Source organism: Gossypium hirsutum, chromosome A04 (assembly GCF_007990345.1).
Source record: "Gossypium hirsutum isolate 1008001.06 chromosome A04, Gossypium_hirsutum_v2.1, whole genome shotgun sequence".
In the NCBI taxonomy this organism is placed as follows: domain Eukaryota; kingdom Viridiplantae; phylum Streptophyta; class Magnoliopsida; order Malvales; family Malvaceae; genus Gossypium; species Gossypium hirsutum.
The window spans coordinates 69,880,159-69,901,514 of NC_053427.1; the positions used below are offsets into that span (position 1 = coordinate 69,880,159).

Below are 21,356 nucleotides of genomic sequence, written 5' to 3' on the forward strand. Positions count from 1 at the left end.
CTCGATTTTCAGTAGTGACGGAACAATGGTTTTGATGCCACAAATTTTCATCATGTCAACTTGTAAATATTATTTATAGAATATTTATGGAGCCATTAGAGTTGTATTAAAATTTGGTTCAGGAATATTAACATTTAAACAGCTAATTAAAGCAAAAGAACTAAATTGTAAAAGGTGCAAAACTTATTAATTAATGCACTAGGATGATTTAATGGCCTAATTAATAAAGGTGGAAGGACCGATGGCGAAATTAGTCCTTATTTTAGATAGTGCACCGTAATGAGATTTAATTTAAAGAAAAAAATTGAATAAAAATTAAGTTTAATGGTAAAATAGTAAATATTGTAAAATTAAAACAAAATTAATGAAGTGAAAGGCATTTTTCTTCTTCATTTTCACTGCATCTTGCTGAAAACAACATGGAAACCTTGCTTAGAGGTTTGGCCAGTGTTATCTCTTGCATGTAAGTCCGTTTTGAGTCTGTTTCTTATAATTTTTATGTTTCTGATACCGTTGCAACTAGGTCCAACTAGCCCATACCTTTATTTTTGAATCTGTTAAAAATTTTAGAAGTTTCCATTGATAAATCTTGAATGTTTTTTATGATAAATATGTATTTGAAGCATTGATTGTATTATTTGGTGATTCTGTGAAGTGATTTTTGTTAGATTTTGATTTTAGGATTAAATTGTGAAAATGTTAAAATTTTAGGGTCTAATAGTGAATTTGATGTTTATTAGGGACTGTTTGAGGGCCTAGTATATTCGGTTGAAATGTTGACTTGAGAAAAATGGTTAATTTGATGATTTTTGAGTTAAGGGATTAAATTGCAAAAGTTGTAAAAATTATGGGTAATTGTGTAAATTAAAAAAAATAAAAGGGTACAAAATGTAAAATTAATTGGAATGTGAAATGTAAGCTAATAATTGAGAAGTTTTATATTTTAGATCAAGATCCAGTTCATACTCCTGGAAAAGAAAAAATTGCAGAATAGTTCCTAAACTTCTACAACTACTACAATTCAGTCCAGGTAAGTTCATATAGTTATAAATTAACATCTATATGGAATTTTTTATGATATTATGCAATACGATAGATGCATTTGATTATAAATGGTGTAAAGTGATTTAAGGAAAATTTGTTGAAATTCTATACTTGGATCGGATTGAACGCGGGATAGAGTACAATCGAGATATGGTGTGCTATGGGGGATTGAAGTGGAGACTGTTGTGGAGTGATATATATATATGTTTCTCGAGTAAACTGAGGTTCAACATTTGTTGTGAACTCTCGTGTTTTCTTGGGTACGTAGTTTTCTTGGGTTGGCCGGATATTATCGAAAGTTTGTGAATGGATTTTCAAAAATAGCTTTACCGATGAAAAAGTTATTGCAAAAGAATGTTCCATTTGTTTGGAGTGAGCAGTGTCAGAAAATTTTTGAAATGTTGAAACAAATGTTGACAGAGGTACCAGTATTGACTTTGCCAGAGTCGAGAAAAGATTTCGTCATGTACAGTGATGCTTCTTTAAATGGTCTCGGGTGTATACTGAAACAAAACAGAAAGGTAATTGCTTATGCTTCACGGCAATTGAAACCGCATGAACGCAATTATCCGACACATGGTCTAAAATTAGCAGCAATGATATTTGCCTTGAAGATTTGGAGACATTACCTATACGGTGAAAATTGTTATATTTACACTGATCATAAAAGTCTCAAGTATCTTCTATCACAGAAAGAATTGAATTTGAGACAGCGTCAGTGGATAGAACTTTTAAATGATTATGATTGTGTTAATGACTATCATCCGGGTAAAGCTAATGTAGTAGCTGACGCATTGAGTAGAAAAGTTGCAACTGAATTGAGAGTAATGTTTGCACGACTCAGTATTATTGATGATGGAAGTCTTTTAGCTGAATTGAGAGTAAAACCAGTAATGTTTGATCAAATCAGAATAGCACAGTTAGAAGACGAAAAGTTAATGAAGAAAAAGGAGATGATACAGAATGGTACAACAGAGAACTTTAGTATTGATGAAAATGATTGTCTGAGATTTCAGAATCGACTTTGTATTCCAACTACTTCAGAGTTGAAAGAGTTAAATACTTCGAGAAGCACATGACAGTTCTTTTGCATTACATCCCGGAGGAACAAAGATGTACCGTGATTTACGGGAACTGTATTGGTGGCCAGGTATGAAAAGAGATATAGTGGAATATGTGGCTAAATGTTTAACATGTCAGCGAGTTAAAGCTGAACATCAGGTTCTGACTGGATTACTTCAGCCTATTAATATTCCTGAATGGAAATGGGACTGCATCACAATGGACTTTGTAACCGGGTTACCGATGTCAACTGGTAAGAAAAATGCTATTTGGGTGATTGTTGGTCGGCTCACAAAGTCAGCTCATTTTATAGCAGTCAGAATAGATTGGTCACTTCAAAAGTTGGCAGAAACTTATATCTAGGAAATTGTAAAACTACATGGTATTCCTGTATCAATAATTTCTGACTGGGATCCACGGTTTACATCAAGGTTCTGGAACAAGTTGCATGAATCTCTCGGTACTCGACTTCATTTTAGTACAGCTTTTCATCCACAAACTGATGGACAGTCAGAACGAGTTATTCAGATTTTAGAAGACATGCTCCGAGCTTGTATCATTGATTTTGAATCAGGTTGGGAACGTTATTTACCATTAGCTAAATTTGTATATAATAATAGCTACCAATCAAGTATTCAAATGGCACCGTATGAAGATTTGTATGGTCGGAGATGTCGATCACCAATGTGTTGGACGGAATTGAATGAAAGAAAAGTGGTTGGTCCAGAGTTGATTCAATAAATGGAAAGAATTGTTCGAAAGATTCGAGAAAGGTTGAAAATAGCTTTTGATAGGCAGAAATCGTACGCAGATTTGAAATGACCAGACATTGAGTACTCAGTTGGAGACAAAGTATTTCTTAAAGTCTCTCCTTGGAAGAAAATTTTGAGATTCGGTCGGAAGGATAAATTGAGTCCACGATACATTGGACCGTATGAGATTATAGAAAGAATTGGACTAGTGGCATATCGTTTAGCTCTGCCTCTTGAATTACGGAAGATTCATGATGTTTTCCATGTTGCTATGTTAAAAAGATACCGATCAGATCCATCTCATTTGATTTCAACTGAAGATATAAAGATTCGACCTGATTTGTCATATGAAGAAGAACCGATTAAAATACTGGAACGAGAAGTAAAGAACTTACGTAATAAACTAGTTCCCTTAGTAAAAGTGTTATGGAGAAGTCATAATATTGAAGAAGCAACGTGGGAACCGGAAGATACAATGAGATCACAGTACCCCAATCTCTTTTCAGGTAAATTTCGAGGATGAAATTTATTAAGGGGGAAGAAATGTAATGACCCAAAATTTACGGGTATTGAAAATTTAAATTTTTGATAATTTCCACAAAATGAATTCGTAAATATTTACTAGAAATATTTATGAAGTTAGTAGTGTGGTTAATTAGATTTTGGTCAAGTGAATTAGCTTGAATTAAGGCTAAGTTAGTGAAAGGACTAGATTGAATATAGGGTAAAAGTTTAATTATAAACTATAGAAAAGTCAAGGGACTAAATTAGAAAAGAAGCCTTATGTGACAAGTGTGTGGTATGTCTAAGTACATTTGCATTACTTTGATTGGTACAAATGTATGTATAAATAAGTATTTACTTATTATTTAAGAAATAATAATTATAATTTAAAATATAATAATATAATAGTTATAATAAATAAAAGAATAAAAACATAAAGAAAAAGGAAAAAGAAGGGCACGAATAGCAGGGAAAGAAAGAAGAAAAAAAGGGAAAGAAAAAGAAAAGGAAAATTTAGGGTTTTGGAGTTTCAAGCTTAATTGGTAAGTCAATTTGATCCATTTTCTTGTAATTTTGGTGTCTATGGAATCGTAGGAAGAAATACTACTTGAGTTATGTTGAAATTTAGAAAGTTAATAAATTTTTAGATGTTGACTAAGTTGTATGAATTGATGAATTATTGGTTTAATTGATAGAAATTCAAGTTAAAAGTGGGAAAATGATTTATTTGTAAATATAGATAAAAGTTTTGTTATAGTAGGGATTAAATTGTTTAAATTGTAGAATTGATGCTTTATATTGAATATTAAGAGTTCAAAACTTGTTAAAAGTAGGTATAAAATGAAATTTATAAGGTTATTTGAAGAAAAAGAATGGTTATGGTGGTAGGACCTAATTGGAAATATAGTAAAAGTTACATGGAAATTAAAGAGTGTGTTATTAAATAACATATATTGATAATTTTAAATGTTAAATTTTATGTAGCCAATGTAGCACCAGAAACGTCATCAAAAAATGGAAAGGAGAAAGTGAACGAGGATATCGAATAAACCTGAGAATTTTGGTTTGTATTTCTATAAACTATGCTTAGAGATTTAATAAAATGTAATTGTTATTTTAATAGTTTGAATGTATGATGAATGATATGATGGAAACTGTTACTACTTTTGTATTGAAATGAAACAATTTTGAATACCCTATTAATAGTGTCGGGCTAGTCGGATACAGTTGGCATGCCATGGGATTGAAAGTGTTCAAGGATATTCCGACTGTGTGTCGATGAGACACTATATGTGTCGACTACTTTGACTGTTCCGAATTCGTTCCGAAGAGGTACTTTGTACCTGACTATGACTGTTATTATTACTGTTACTGTTACCCTACGGTGTATTCCGATTTCGACCAATGAAACACTGTATATTATCCACGGTGTGTGGGTTGGATCTGCGTATCCTTTTAGGTCTGAGTCATGTTAATAGGGATAAATGAAAATACTGAAGACTGTTTTCTATTGATTGTGTGACTGTGACTGGTATATGATACTGACAGAGTTATGAAATGAATGTAAAAGATTAAGCTGTTAAGATTGTGAATGTAAAAGGATTTAAACTACAATGTATATACATGGTTTATATTGTTCTAAGCGTTAGTCTATAGAAATACCACTGAGTGTTTACTCAACGTACAGTTTGTTTCTGTGCGCGGGATTAGGTACGAAAGAAAGCTAAGGACTCAGCATCCAAGCCAATCCCGGACTCAAAGTGGTGAACACTTTTCTTTTGGTAAAATGGCATGTACCTAGGTTGTTAAGGTGTTATTTTGTACATGATAGTGAATAAACATGATAGTTGCTGAAGCATGGTATGAAATATGCATATTTTGGAAGTTAAACTTATATGAGTTTGACTAGTATGATAATGTAGTATAATTTTGATATGAATTGTGGTACATAATCCTTAAGAGGTATTGAAGTGAATGAATGAATATTTGCTAAGTTTGAATGGCATAATGAATGATATTTGATTTAAGAACTATTAGCAAATGTTTGGGTGTGAATTAGATGTGTTAAGCATGTGAAAATAGCTTAAAAATGGTCAAAAATCATGTTTTCACACGACAAGTCACATGGGCGTGTGCTCAGCCCAGTGGCTCTCTGTTTATGTCGCACAAGCTGTTCCCACGATTGTGTGTGCAAGTCAGATCTGCCCACTGCCTGGCCCCACGACCATGGGAACCCCACAGGCTGGCCACACGGCCATGTTCTAGGCCACACGGGCATGTGCCCCTATCTTCAAGGAAAAATTTCTAAAGTTGCCAATTTAGTCTCGAATCACTTCTAAAACATATATTGGGCCCCGTAGGCCCATATTAGGGACTTTATGATGAAATTTGATAAGAATTAATCCGGAATGCAAAATTCATGACTTGATTTTGTATAAATGTTAGTGTATAAGTTTGGTAATGCCTCATAACCCTATTTCGGTGACGGATACGGGTTAGGGGTGTTACATATAACCTCATTTACAATTCATCCACAAAACAACTATCAACTAGACATCCTAGGTACATGCCGACACAAAAGATAAACATCACCACATTTGAGTTCACGATCGTTGTTGGATGCTAAATCGGCGATATTTAATAATTCGAATATTTAAAGACAAGAGAATACAAAATGCACAATTAAAATATAAACACATATTAATGACTAAGATCACAACTATCATATGTCAACCTTTTAAATTCATACATATTAGCACACCATTTCAACATCATTTCGTACTATACTCAAATTGCACATGCTAACATCTTTTATTTGATTAACAATGTCCCAATTCACACAATTGCTATATAAATAGCTATTCACATATCAAACCAAAATTGTTTATACATTGGCATTAGCCATTCAATATTCAATTCATGAGTATATAACTCATGTATCTCAATTAGTCACAACATATCTCATTTTCATGTTTCAAATCTCTATCCCATTTTCAAATCACATACAATATCATCCAATATCAATTATAGAACCGTTTTATTTAATTACCCCTATTAAAACGACTCGGACTGGGATGGATACACGGATCCAACCAACACACCAATTCGGCACCCACTGCCTCATCAAATAAAATTTGAAGTAATATGTGCCCAGCGCTTTATACATTGACACCTAGTGTCTCATCGGTTAAATCAAAGTAAATTGGCACCCAGTTCCTCATCGACTCGACGTCAAAGAAATCCCTGAACTCTTCCTATCCGATGGCATGCTATCTATATCCGACTCAGCCCGATACAGTTAATAGGGTTTAATTTCACATTTCGAAAATAACCAATATCCAATATAAAATTTTCATATAATCACATATACACATGAGTTCAATTCAATCTATAATAATCAATATTCAACTTTCACACTAGCACATATATTCCTTTCAATTCAATAATTAATACATTCATAATTTATATACCAACTCAATCCATTTCAATCAACTTTAATTCAATCCAATATTAAAGTGCCAAATACTTACCTCAACCACTTACCATATGCATTAAATAAAAAAAATACAACAATTAGTAACTAGGTTCAGATTATAAAAATACAAACCGTGGATTTCGAGCTATTCGACTTCGATTTTATCCTTCCCCTTTTTAGTCGAAGATTCCGGTACGATGTTACCTACGGAATTAAAACAATTAGAATTCATCAACACAAAACAATTCAATTTCATATTGAATATTTAAATTTTTACTCAATATTTGTCTAAATTTCAATTTAGTCCCTAAACTGAGACTAATTTTTATTCTTTACAGTTAATTCTATATTTTTATACAAATTTCACTGTAAACTAAATTTAACTTCCTATTTTCACTTAAACCCCTAAATTTTTAATTTTTCACAATTTAATCCCTATTACTCGAAATTTACAATTTATTCTATAATTTAATCCTTTTTAATTTCTAGCTTAAAAATATATCAATTTAGTCCCTAATACTAAAACTATTCAACATTAACAACATTTAAAATCTTAATAATTGCTAAAATTTTAACTTGGGTCGAGTAGCTCTAGGTACCGAGATTCCAAAAACATTAAAATTACAAAAAAATGGACTAAATTGACTAACCAATTGAACTTTGCACCCTAGAAGTCCCTAAGCCGTGCGTCTTTCTTTCTTCTTTCTCTTTTTCTTTTTCTAGCCGTGCGTCTTTCTTTCTTCTTTCTCTTTTACTTTTTCTTTCTTTTCTTTCTAATTTGTATATTCCCTTTCTTTATATTTTTTACACTAACTATTATTATATAATACATATATACATTTACTTAATTATTAAGATATTTTAACTTTTATTATTATAATATATAAAATAAATTTACACATATAAGATATATATAATTCACTAATGCCGTCCACTTAATGGAATAAGGTATAATTGATTCTTTATCCCCTTTAATTAATCTTTAATCTATAATTCAACTTTCACCCTATACAAAATTTAGCCCTTATACTTAATTACTTTTAATTCAAGTAAATTCGCTTAACCGAAACCTAACTAACTACACAACTAACAAGTTTGATTTACGGGAACAGAGTCCCGGGAATGCACTTTTTGACACCTCTCATCTATTTATAGCCCTTCTTGCACAGTCGTTAACCGTGTAAAATCCACCCATTGAAAATCATTATGTCTCCCACTAAGAGGTCAGCTGGTTCTAATTCAACCGAACCAGAATTGGATCTCAACCCTGTCCAATTTCAGTTACTATCTTTTCTTGATCTTTCAGTAGAGACCGGAAGCTCATTATTTCTTTTAATTTAACCCCTTAATTTTTTAATTTTCATACTTAAAGGTATCCGGGTGTGACATTAAATATCTTTGAGGTGTCGCTCCAAAGGATCTTACTATCGTCGCAGTGTCACTCCATAGAGTCGATAAACTGTTGTCACAGTGTCACTCTAGTGAGCCACTCAATATCATTTCGTCTCATTTCCCACATTGATGGTCGAACGCCGTAGTGTCCCATCCGCAATGCTTAAAGCTTCACATATCACAGTGCACACAGCAACATTGGACTGCGAAATCTAACTGAAATTTCATTTCCCTATCCTTCCGCCTATTACTCCATTTCGCCACTTTTATCATTGATGTTCGAACACCGTAGTGTCCCTCTACAAGGCCCGGAGCTTTGCATATCACGACTTGTACCCAGCAATATCGGATTGCAGAATCTAAAGAAAACTTCTTTTCCCTCCAAACTCCACAATTCGTAAACACACAGACACAGGCATAATATCACATAACATAATAACGTGGAGTACACTAATTATATATATATATCGTATCACAACCATTTTATGCATACAGATAGACTTGCAGATACTCATATAACTACTCGTCCCTATACATATATAACACTCAAAACACATCCATGTATGGAGTATAGAAACTCACTTGATGCATCATTTCCTTATCGGTTTAGATTTTTCGAATGCTAGAGCTTCCATTCTCCTGGCAACTAAGCATTACAACCAAAGTTATAAATTCCATCTTAAAAATTCAGTTTCCAAAAACATGCAGAACCCCTCAAAGGTTTTGATAATTTTTAACTTTGTTTCTTAAATTTACGAACACTGAAAGACTTGGAACCTTACCAGCTCACTAGATTCTTTAGTTTTTCAACTCAAACCTGATGATCACCGCTCCATACAGAGCTTCCCGTGACTATCTCTTCTTCAAAGTAAATAAGAATAAGATGAAGAGAGAAAAACTTAATAGAATTGAGAAGAATTCCCCCTAGTAATTCATTTCTCCGCTATTTATAGGCCTTCACACATGATCTTCAACCTTATAAAAACTATCCATTAGTAAGCATTTTGTCTGCCACTAACGAACTAGTTGGTTTTCATCCAACCGAACTAGAATTGAAACTCAAATATGTCCTAATTAGCCACTAACTTTTGATTTCTTTCAATTTAACCCCTAATTATTCCTAAATTTCAAACTTAACGAAAAATCGAGTGTGACACATTCTCAATACAATAAGCGCCCCACTTGGACATAACAAGCTTGTACTGGTTGAAGGCATAACATAATGAGATCCATGGTGCATGTCTTTCATACTTTGCATGATGACAACTTTTCTTATAACAACTTGTCACATCATTCTAGTGGATAAGAGAACCTTTCCTGTAAATACCTTCCCAACGTGGAAGAAAGGATCAACATTTCAACCTTAAAGTTACTTTGAGCAAACTCATTCTCTCTCTCTCTCTCTCTCTCTCTCTCTCTCTCTCAATCCGCGTGTCCTCTTATTCCTTTTCAACTCTCTACCTTTTTAACCGATCTCCACAAAACCACCACTTGCTTATCCCCGCTTCCTCCTTACTCTCCTCCTTTGTTGCACTTTACATCAACAATATTGATGTAAAGATAAATAGCTAAGCTTCATAAAATATTAGCAATTTAGAGAAAAAAATCATGATTCAAAGAGATAAAGAGTGCAAATTTGTGAATCTGATTAGAAAATTTTTGACAACACATTTTTCTAATGCAGGTGGTATAATAATATGGAATTAATACCTGAAAATATATACTCAAAATTTGCAAATCATATGTTTTCTTTTCTACAAATCTTGGTCCTGCTTGCAAGTAGTTCAACAATATTTAATTGTGGCATCAGTGCCATGTTGAAATTTAGATTTTAACCTCTCTTTTTTTTTAAATATAATCTCCCAACATTAGTTTTATATTATTTGCTGGTTCTATTTAAAATAGTAATTAAATTTGTTAGTTCGAATTTTATTATTAATTTCGCACTATCTTTAAGTTATAGATTTAGTGTTTATCCTTTAAGTTAATTGTTTTCAATTCATGTATCTTTTGAATTTTGACTTTTTAATCTAATAATCGTTTAATCTATTAATTAAAATGATATGAGTTTTCTGTAAGTATTATAAATATTTAGTTTTGGTTGCTAATATTTTATCTCTTCTCAGAGATAAATAAGATTATCCTTTAGGAAGGTGTGCATCCAAGCTTGAAACAAGTGTCAATGTTGCTTCACTTACTTCTCTTTTGAAAGAAAAACTCTAGTTTGTTGTTGTCCAAAAGAATTATTGTTTGAGAATTATTACGTTTGGAGCTCCAATTTAGAACATCTGCGATTCAGAGTAGTTACCATTTTGAAAACAACTCTTGTTGAGAGTAACTAATATTTGAAACAACTTCTATTTAGAATAATGGTTGTAGACACTCAATTTTGCCCGGCCCATTTCAGTATTTAAAATAATAAACCCAAAAAAAAACGAAGTCCAAGTTCAGTCCAGAATTACAAATATAATTTGGCCCGATCGGAATGGCCCATTACTTGAAAAAATTTAAGGTCCATCTACAAGCTTGACTCATATGGAAATATAATCTTCAATGATATGTAATCTTAGATATGATACAATCTTAAATATGATTGCAATCTTAGATATGATACAATCTTAGATATGATTGCAATCTTAGATATGATATACAATCTTAGAAGATATGATTTTGTAATCTTGGAGATTTAATTTATAGATATCATTTAATCTTAACCGTTGATGTAATTGATCTGTACCGTTGGATTTGGGGAGGCTCAACTATAAATAGAGGCCTCTCCCTTCATTGTAAATCACTGGAGTTTTGGGAAGCAATAAGAATTCTTGAGAGCATTCACTCAAATTTCTCTCCCTCTTGCGTTCTTACTCTCTCTGGTTTGTTCTTATTTTATTCTTCGTCTATCTTAGTTTTTCAACCTTTTTTAATTTCACCCCTTTTTTATATACTTTTAAACTTATTTTTAATTTATTATATATATTATTTATTATATTATTTATATTTTCAAAATTTGTAAATTATTATTATATATTATATTTTAACTTATATATCTTATATATTTATTTATTTATATTATACATTATTTTAAAAACTTACATTTTTATATTATATATTATAAATTATTTCATTTATTATTATTTTATATACTATCATATATTATCTATTTTAAAATTCACTATTAAATATTATATTTTTATGTATTATTAAATGTTTATATTATTTGATATAATACAATATCATATTTTTTTATTATTTTATCTTAAAATTAAAGTTTATCTATAATATATTATTATCACCCATTTCTAAATTGTATTTTAATTATATACACATATATCCAAATTACTCACTTTATTTTATTAAACCTTTTTATATTTTTTATATTATAAATTGTCCATGTATTAAATGTTATTTTCATGATTTTATAAAGCGTTGATTGCTTGATAACATATGTTATTATATTATTATTATTATTTTTATATATTATTGTATTTGTTTGTCTTGTTTTGTTTTTATACAATCATACATCATGCATCATTTTCTCGTTTATTAATATGTTTAAATATATGTTGAATTACATGTTTATATATTTTATCTATTCTTTTTTAATATATGTTGTTTTTTATGTATATTTTACTTATTTAAAATTTGCCATATTTTATATTTCTTATATATATATATATTAATTAATGTATGACATTTATGTTATTGTTATTATGCTTTTATTTACCTATTTCTATAATATGTTATCTTGTATGTTATGTTTTATTATGTTAATGTGCTCCTTCATGCATCAGTTTTAAAAACGAGACTTCAAAGTTTTCAAAAATAAAAAGGCAATGCTAGGTGTTTGGAAGCTTCGAAAAAGTAGTGCCCTAACTTATTGGATTGCAACTTTTCTCGTTGAGTTCGAATAGTCAAGTACCCTTCTAATTTTTTTTAAGGTTTTCAAAATACGAGCAATTGTCTTGGAATTTCAAAGCGTTGTGTCCTAACTTATTGGATGTGACATTTTGTCGTTTCGAGATAGGGATTTCAGAAAGGGGGGCTAACTTAGTGTCAATATTTTGATACGAGTGAATCTCAATTTTCAAAATCAAAATATTCTAAAGAGGATTGCATCTTAAAATTTTTGAATTTCCGACATTAAAGACACTTGATAATCAATTAGGTACCAATTTTTGGGCGTTACGAGGGTGCTAACCCTTCCTCGTACGTAACCGGCTCCCGAACCCATTTTCTGATTTCGTACACCAAAACTAATGATTTTAAAACAAAACATTTTATAAGGTGATCCAATCACACCTAAAAAGATTGGTGGCGACTCCCGTTTTCATTTTTCTTAAAGTCGATTCCTATTTTCCAAAACTCGATTTGAAAATGGTTTCGACAGCTTGGCGACTCCACTGGGGACTAATAAGAGAGACAAGCCGTGTAATTAATTATCTCTTGTCTTAATGTCGGAAATTAAAAATTTTAAAATTTAATCTTCTTTGCATTACATGTGTTTGTGTTATTGCATGTGTTGCTATATTCTAATACGCATTGCATTTGCATGACCGTTGTGGTCACACCCTTAAGTGGGAGTGAGAAGCTACGCCTTCGTGAGGTTTTCGCCTCCGTGCAGGATAGTGGATCACTTTCGGGATACATCCATACCTATGGTTTCGTGAGATTTTCATCTCCGTGTAGCCATAGGGAAATGTGTCCCCCTGAACTGAACTCGATTCAAATGAGCCTATAATGGGTGAGGATCGAGGAATCTGCTGGTTCAGGTACCTCAACTTTAGAACTAAACCACATATAGAAGGACCGTAAGAGCTCAACCTAGATAGAATTATACCGTAATTATTACCCTTACAGGTTATCTTTGAGTTTATTGTTATCATGTGATACTAACTATCTCCTTTATTTTGTTGCATATCATTTCGCATTTAAAAGGTATCGATTTTCGGTCAGTTTCTAAGTTAGAGAGTTTTATTATGGAGAACGGACTTCTTGATAGAGTGGAAGACAACGCTAACGTCTATATATGGTCAGAGCAAACTCAGTTAGTAAAGGAAAGTAGTCTAGCCATGGGATATGTGTCAGAGCTGTCAGACTACATTCGTATCACATAAGATAATCAGCATGAGTTAAAGGAAATATGGGATCAATGGGGTAGCGAAGCCAAGCAGTTGTTCTACAACAACCATGGGGACTTGCAGTACTTGCTTGACTTGGGAATAGACGAGAATTTGTTTCGGGCCATCACTCAGTATTGGAATCTTGTATACAGTTGCTTTACATTTGGAAAAGCCTATATGGTACCCGTGGTGGAGGACTATTCAATTTTGTGGCATTGTCCTATGATTCAAGTTGATAAAGTTTACTCAAGGGCTAACTGTATTCCAACTTTTGTGAGGAAGTTGATGAATGTCATAGGGGGAGGGAGTGAGCTAAAATGGAAAAAACAGGAGGGAAAAGGGGCAGTCTTGGAATTCCTGCCTCATCTGCCACTAGTGCGTCTTAATGTTGTTTCCAATCAAAGCAGAATTGGATACGAAGAAGATTGTTCGACACTCTATGGCAAGGCGTGCTGCAGGGCAAAAGGTAATGTACTCACCAATCATTTTAAGGTGAACAAGAAGAGTATTGATGGACATTTCCACTATTACAACGTTTCTCTTTCATAGGAAGATGGTCGATGGTAAGAGTGTTGGAAGAAAAGTGATTGACAGAATGCGTGGACCTACAAAGGTGAGTTGGATGGAAAGAATTGTGCCTATGATGGTAAAAGGCTTATTTATTATAGGACCAAACAACAAGCATGAGTTCACTATGTTGCACTTATCAGAGATAATGGAAATGCAAGCCCTGATGATCTATCAAAATGGACGCAAAAGAATGAGACTAAAGAAGTCCATATCATTTAAAAGACCTTTAAAGTAGAGATTAACTATGCTGAGAAGATACCCATCTAAGCATTTCAAAATGCTTTGCGTGGACAGGAATCTGAAAGCTCTCAAGAAACCCTAAAGGTGTTGAATATCACTTTAAGGTAGCATGTTAAGCAGGAATGCCCACTTGTTTGCCAATCTTTCTTTCAAGATAATCAAAACAACTTCATAGAAGGGGTGTCCATAGATGTAGAGATTATCTTATGAGTGAAGCCATAGCTCAAATTCGGGATGGTAGTAGATCATTTATGGACCATGAAGGTACAAGCTGATACATTGAGCACAGTCAAATCATTGTCAAGAGTTAGCTTTGTTGAGTTAAAACTTTGAGCTATAGGACGAAGGTGTATTTGTAATCCATCCATATGTAAAGATATTCGTTTTCTAAATAAAGTTTTCTAAATGAAATTAAGTCGAGATCGATACCTTTTTGCATTCATGCATTTGTATTACATCGCATTATATGCATTTAAATTATAAAAAGACCATAATTAGTTAAAGTTATTAAAAAAAAGAGAAAGAAAAAGAGAGAGAGAGAGAGAGAGAGAGAGAGAAGAGGGCCACGGTTAAGTAAAAAAGAGACGTTCCCTTACATATCCCTGACTTTTGTGTCAAGAGGGATAACTTACCCGGAGAAGGGGGTGTTTGGAAATGAAAATAATCCCATCAATGTCATACATGAGGAAGGGACTGAACAAAGAAATCTTGAGGGCATTCGCCCTTACGAACCGGGAAGTTCTTTAAACAATTGGACTGCAGAAGAACTTCCTGTAATCTTTAGGAATTTTACGGAGTAATATTCAGAACACTCTTGTTACTCTAAAGCCTAGGAGTAATGAGATTTCTTTTGAGAAGTGGGCTCATGTTTAGACATTTTTATTTTCAATAAAACATACTTTTATTATTTATCCGAGTAAATATTCTTTCATTCTGATTCTTTTGACCTTTGACATTCTTTATAAATTTTCATTTCATGTAAATAGTCATTTTTGAATTCATTTATTCCTTGTATATTCTTTTGTGTGCCTATCATAGATCCCTAGATATCAATGACACGGGCAACGATACTATAGATTCAGAGTTCCTTTTGAGTGCGATATGTATTTAGAGGAATCTCAGTACTTTGAAGGTGACAGAAATTGTGACTTGTTTCTGAATTTGTTGAAAATGGTTTTTACCCCATGAAGTGGTGGTAGGAAATATAGCCTTAGAGGAAAGAAAGATTGCGAAATTAGAATTAGCTGAGGAGACAAAACAAGACCTTGTTGAGACTATTATGAGAATTCAAAAATATGGTCCAAAAACGCATGCAGGAGGATTTGCAATTGCCAGGATAAACATGAGGTTTTGGGGCACTGTTGGTCCACCATGGAAAGGGATCGCATCAGTTGTACAATGAATGCCAAATTTAAAGGAGTAAAGACTTATGGGGCATGTATGTTATGGGCCCGAGCTCATCAAAAGTTTCAAGCTGACAATGACTCATCTTTGTAGATTTCAACTACTCCATTAAGAGTGGGAGATAGCTTCATATGCCAATATTACAAAGTCAAAAGTCATCTATTTCAAAAAAAAAAGATTATATATAACTGCACAATGCCAAAAGTTTGCAGTCTTTTCAAAGATAATGCGTCATACCACAGTACAACAAAGGTTGCCAAAAGAAAAGAAAAAGAAGAAAAAACAAATTACAAAAGATGACCGAGAATGGTAAAAATTGGCATAAGAAACTACCGCCTACTCTCTATGCTTACGTTGGGGCAAACACCTTCAATTCTAGTTGTTTCAAAGGTTCCAACCATCATCCTTGGAATGGGTGCATTGTTTGGCTTTCCTGAGCAGTCTGATGTGCCTTCAATACCTGCGATGGTTAGCTCCAGGCGGTGGCCATTGATGTTCGGCTATGGGGCATCAGGCCGTACATAGTCTCTGAAGCTTAAAATGATAGATTCTTTCTTCAAAACCAGTTTCTGACAAAGTTGATGATGGTATCATGAAGGAAGCTCTCTTAGACTTCTATACAAGTTCAGAGAAGAGGAAACCTGATCAAATCATTACTTTCAGGGAGAGGGTTAGCGAGTCTCAATTCATTCAAGTTTTGATCAAGTTATTGAGGCTTGCAAGTTCCTTGGCGAGAAGTGGAACCCTAAAGATTGTGGTTATTATTGTACGAAAAACCATCATACCAAGTTTTTTTTTCAGCAGGGATCTCCTGACAATGTGCTACATGGTACTGTCATTGACAACAAAGTATGCCATCCAAAGAACAATGAATTTTACCTTGGTACCCATGCTGGAATGATTGGAATCACGAGGCAGACCCACTATCATGTTCTCTTAGACCAGGCTGCGTTTTCGGCTGATGATGTGACAGCCCAAAATTGACCCTAGTCGGGAAGTGGTTTCGGGACCACTAAACCGAGTCATAAAAATAATTAACCGTCGTAATCGATGCTCATTATATGTACATGTGCATGTGTGAAAATTTTGTGTTTGAATTTTGTTAATTGTAAGTGAATTTTATCAAATAGGACTTATGTGAGGAAATTTTGAAATGTGATAGGTCAAAGCATAAGGATCTATTAGTGCATGAAATAAAAAGGGGGGACTTGCATGTCAATTTCCCCCCTAAATAGTAGTGGCCAGCCATGACAAGGTGGATAGACAAATTGTGATGGGTAAAACATATTATGAAAAGTTTATGACAACATGTTGTGTTAAGAACAATAAAATATGAGGGGAGTGGGAGGAGAAACCAAAGTTGTTTCATCCTTGCTCCCCCATTTTGCCGAAACTAGAAGAAAAAAAAAGGCTTCATCCTCTTTGTTCTTCTTGACCGAAAAATCAAAGGAAGAAGAAAGAGTTCTCTTGCTTTATGTTCGGTTTGGATGAGGATTAAGAGGAGGTAAGTACCTTGAAATTCTTGGAAAATTTTGTATAAAGAAGGTGGTTAGTTCAAGTTCTAATCATTCCATGGCTTAAGTTTTGATTGTTAGGAGGTTTGATATTTGGCCAAGTAGTTTGAAGCTCTTAGCACATATATATATATTTTTCTTCTTTCTTGAAGGTTGAAATTTGGGTTGTTATTAAGGAGGTGCCGAATGTGGTCCTTGAAGGGCCTTGAGGAACAATATATGTGGCTTGGGTTATAACATTCGGCCATGGTAGTTTGAGGATTAAGGATTTTATTTCTTGTTAAAATTGGATGAATCTTAGTGTGTGAGTGTTTGAACTAACTAAGGATCAAATAGATGCATGGGTACAAAGTAGGAAGAATCGGCTACTATGGTTGATACTAATGCCGAATGTGAAAATGTTATATTAAATAATGTATGTGATTTGAGTTAATAATATGAAAAGAATATTTAGATGTATTATAATTGATTAAGTATTAAATCAAAAGTTGCTAAAATTGCCATTTCTTTAGCCGAATATGTGTTTGATCAATGAAGAATTTGTTGAAGAATATAGGTGAACTTGGTAAGAGTATTCGGCTTAGTGTATAAATGATATAAAGATTTTAGAAATTATTTTGGTTAGGTGTATGTATGATTAAGTATATTCGGCAATATACTTAAAGTGAGTACATGATATTATATTATAATTATTGAGCTTAAGTATATGGATATGTGTATATGTGGTCATATAATGACATTTTGGTTTGAAAATTTAATGATATGTGATTGCCGAATGTGATAAATAAATTCATATTATTGGTTTAAATATTGAATACTCCTATTTGTATTCTTTAAGCTCAAGAGCAAGGGGGAACTAAATCCGATAAAGGGAAGGAAAAAGTAATTGAATAGCCATTAAAGTTGTTCGACAACATCCGAGGTAAGTCTTCAAGTAATGACCCTATTTGAATTATAATGAAATGATTAGTCATACTATGATGGATAGCCGAATGTGCATAGAGACTATGTTATAAAGCCAATTGAAATCATGCTCTTTGTGTGTGGCTATTGAGCCGAAATTGGAAAGGTTTAATAAATGCTTTGTGTTTGAGCCTTAGTAACGAAAGTGAAATATGGATGTGTCATGATTGTTGATATATGTGTGCATGAGCATTTGAATGATATCCGGGCTAAGTCCCGAAGGCAATTGTGCTAGTGATTTTATCCGGGCTAAGACCCGAAGGCATTTGTGCGAGTTGATATATCCAGGCTAAGACCCGAAGGCATTTGTGCGAGTTGATATATCCGGGCTAAGACCCGAGGGCATTTGTGCTTGTGGTTATATCCGGCTAAATTCCGAAGAAACTTGGGTTCGAAGGTGAGCGTGTTGTGCTGTAATAAATTCAATTAATACGCTCGAAAAACCCAAACGATAAGGTATGTTTGCGTGTGCAACGGAAAAGTCGATTCGTTTTAAATAGTATTCGTTCAATCGACTAACGAACTTTCAGCTTTTAGATAGGTTAATACCTTGTGTGTATATGTTGATGAAATGTGAAGTAAGTATGTTTATGAGAATTTGTATTAATAAAGTGATTCATTTAGCTATGTGAATGTAATACTTTAGTCAAAGCCGATTTCATTACTTGAAACTTACTAAGCTTTAAAATGCTTACCCCGTTGCTTTGGCTTTCTGTTTTATAGATTTGTTCGTTAGATATCGGATTCGGGATCATCGAAGTCGAAGTCATCCACGCTATCAAAGCCCATTTGGTACTCTTTTAGTTGAACTCTGGATATGGCATGTATAGGACTACCCGTTTGTTGTGGGTCATGGACCCTTTGGATTTGTATAATTTTGGATAGCCATGCGAAAATGGCTTATATATGTTTGAGCATAATGTTACATCATTTGGTATGGATATGGTTATTGACAGGTGTGGATATGCTTAACAAGGATTGGCCATGGGAATGGTTAATCACTATCATAATTTGTGCTATTTATGCTAAAAGGGCTAGTTGAAACATGGAAACTATGAAATAGGTAAAGTCTACCTTAAAGGCAGATGCTGACAGCAGTAGTGATGTAGATTTGGAAAATCACTAAAAATAGTAGGAATGGAATTAAATAGTGAATAAATTATGTAAACGAACCTTAATGAATCTATTTTCATAGGAAAGTAACAAAACAATCATATGGACAGTATGTTAAGAGATATTCAGGTTATCGTGAGATAGGGCCAGAACGGTTTCTGGATTTCCTGTTCCGACTTTGGAAATTCATTATAAATCAAACAGAGACAATTAGGAGTCATTCCATATATGTATAGATTCCTCTCTGAGTCTAGTTTCTATAGAAACAAACGGCATCAGTATTGAAGCCCTGTACAGGGAGATATCCAAGTCGTAATGCGCAAAGGTCAGTGTAGTCGATCCCTGTAACATGGGAGAATTTGACTAATAAACTGTACTAATTGGCCCAACCAAAAATTCTAGAAAAAAATATGTAGATGGAAATATAAGTCTAGTTTCAGGGAAAATTTACGAAACTGGATTCCGAGTTTCTGAACTCAAGATATGATTTTTAAAGCGACTAGTACGCAGATTGGCAGTTTCTGGGAAATTTTTTTTATAAGTGGTTTAAAGTCTGTTAACACCTCGTGTTCGACTCCAGTGACGGTCTCGGGTTCGGGGTGTTACAGATGATCTGCAAGAGTTTGTTCATTCTCTATCCTACATGTATCAAATGAGCACTACAGCCATATTTTTTGTGCCTCCTATTTGCTACGCTCATTTGGCAGCTTCACAGTTGGGGGCAATTTATGAAGATTAGGGATGCTTTAGAAACATCATCGAGTCATGGTGGGATGTATGCTCCAGGAGTAATCTCTGTACCTCAAATTTCCAGGTTGAAGGATAAAGTCAGCAATTTCATTCTTGTCTGCTGAGAACCATTGAACCATCTTTTTGTAGAGTTTGACAAACAACAGCCAGGATGGCTGCTGGGGTAATCCCTTTCTCATGGGTTTATGAATCAAGATTTTTCCTCCAAGCTTTGATGGAGTCAAGAATTGAATACCTCTAGTAAACTTAACTTGAAAGTATTCATCCAAAGCAAATGTACCAAGAATGGATGACACAGACTTATGACAAAGAAGGTTCGTCCAAAAGAATCTCATAAAGGAAACCTTGCAAAAGGATGCCGAATTGGGAAGGGCCATATGTTACGAAAAGGGCTTTCTCTAGAGGTGCATTGATTTTGACAAGAAATGGATAGGAAGAATTTATCTGATCCAGTGAATTCGGACTCAGTCAAAGAGTACTTTGTCTGAAGGGGAAGGGAAGCCAAGGTGAAAACCCGCAAAAGGCACTTTGGGACTTCTATTTCAAAAAAAAAGAGAAAAAAAGAAAAGAAAAAGAGAAAAAAATAAAGAGAAAAAGAAAAAAATGGAGAGGCCAAAGTGAAAACTCGCAAAGGGCGCCTTGAGACCAAATGGGTTTTGAGTTGAAAACCCGAAAGGGCAGCTCAAATTTGGAAAGTCATGCAGTGACCTTGCTATACCGGATTCGACGAGAAGTGAAGTATGTTACATATCGAGGCATCAATGAATTACTTTGAATCTTTTAAACACGTGTTGAACTTAAGAAAGTCTTCATGGAGCTGGTGTATAGATGCTCAAGCGGCGATATCTGGGGCATCTGATTTTTTGTCCTGTTTACTATCTTTGGATTCTCTTTCTTCTCAAAGATAGATTCCTAGATTAACCTCCTTTGTCTTTTTGATAAATCATTATCCTCAAGATCAATTTAATCGTCCCATTATTAATAAAGTGTGTTGCATAGAAATAATGATTGATGAACTAAATATCTTTACAAACGAAGTTTTGCATATTACTCTGGAAATTTCTAGATAATACAAGAAACTGAAACAAGACAATTTTTTAAAGAATTTCCATATTTGAGGGTCGGATGTACTCGGGGAAATTTCTTCTTCAGTCCAAAAGGTGGTTGGACATTTTAAATTGATCTTAAGAAAGGATCATTTCATAAACATCTCCAGCGGGTCACAACATTTGGAGAATGGCACAATAGGACTAAGTTGATTCAAAGCATACAAGCAGAGTATGATTGATACATCAAGAAGTATAAAGTTAAAACTTCGATGAGGGAATGAGTGATGACGCCCGAAATAAGGGTCATATTCATAACATTTTGCATTATAACATGTCTAATTAGGAGAATTTGACTCACTTCGATCATAGGCATGAACTCATACGCATTCTACAGGTTATGTCTT

At 33.5% G+C, this 21,356-nt stretch overlaps 1 pseudogene; it reads left to right on the forward strand.

Moving 5' to 3' along the window:
• Window positions 1-15,855: 15,855 nt before the first annotated feature.
• LOC107963356 (protein argonaute 4A-like) lies at window positions 15,856-20,092 on the forward strand (annotated as a pseudogene).
• Window positions 20,093-21,356: the final 1,264 nt, after the last annotated feature.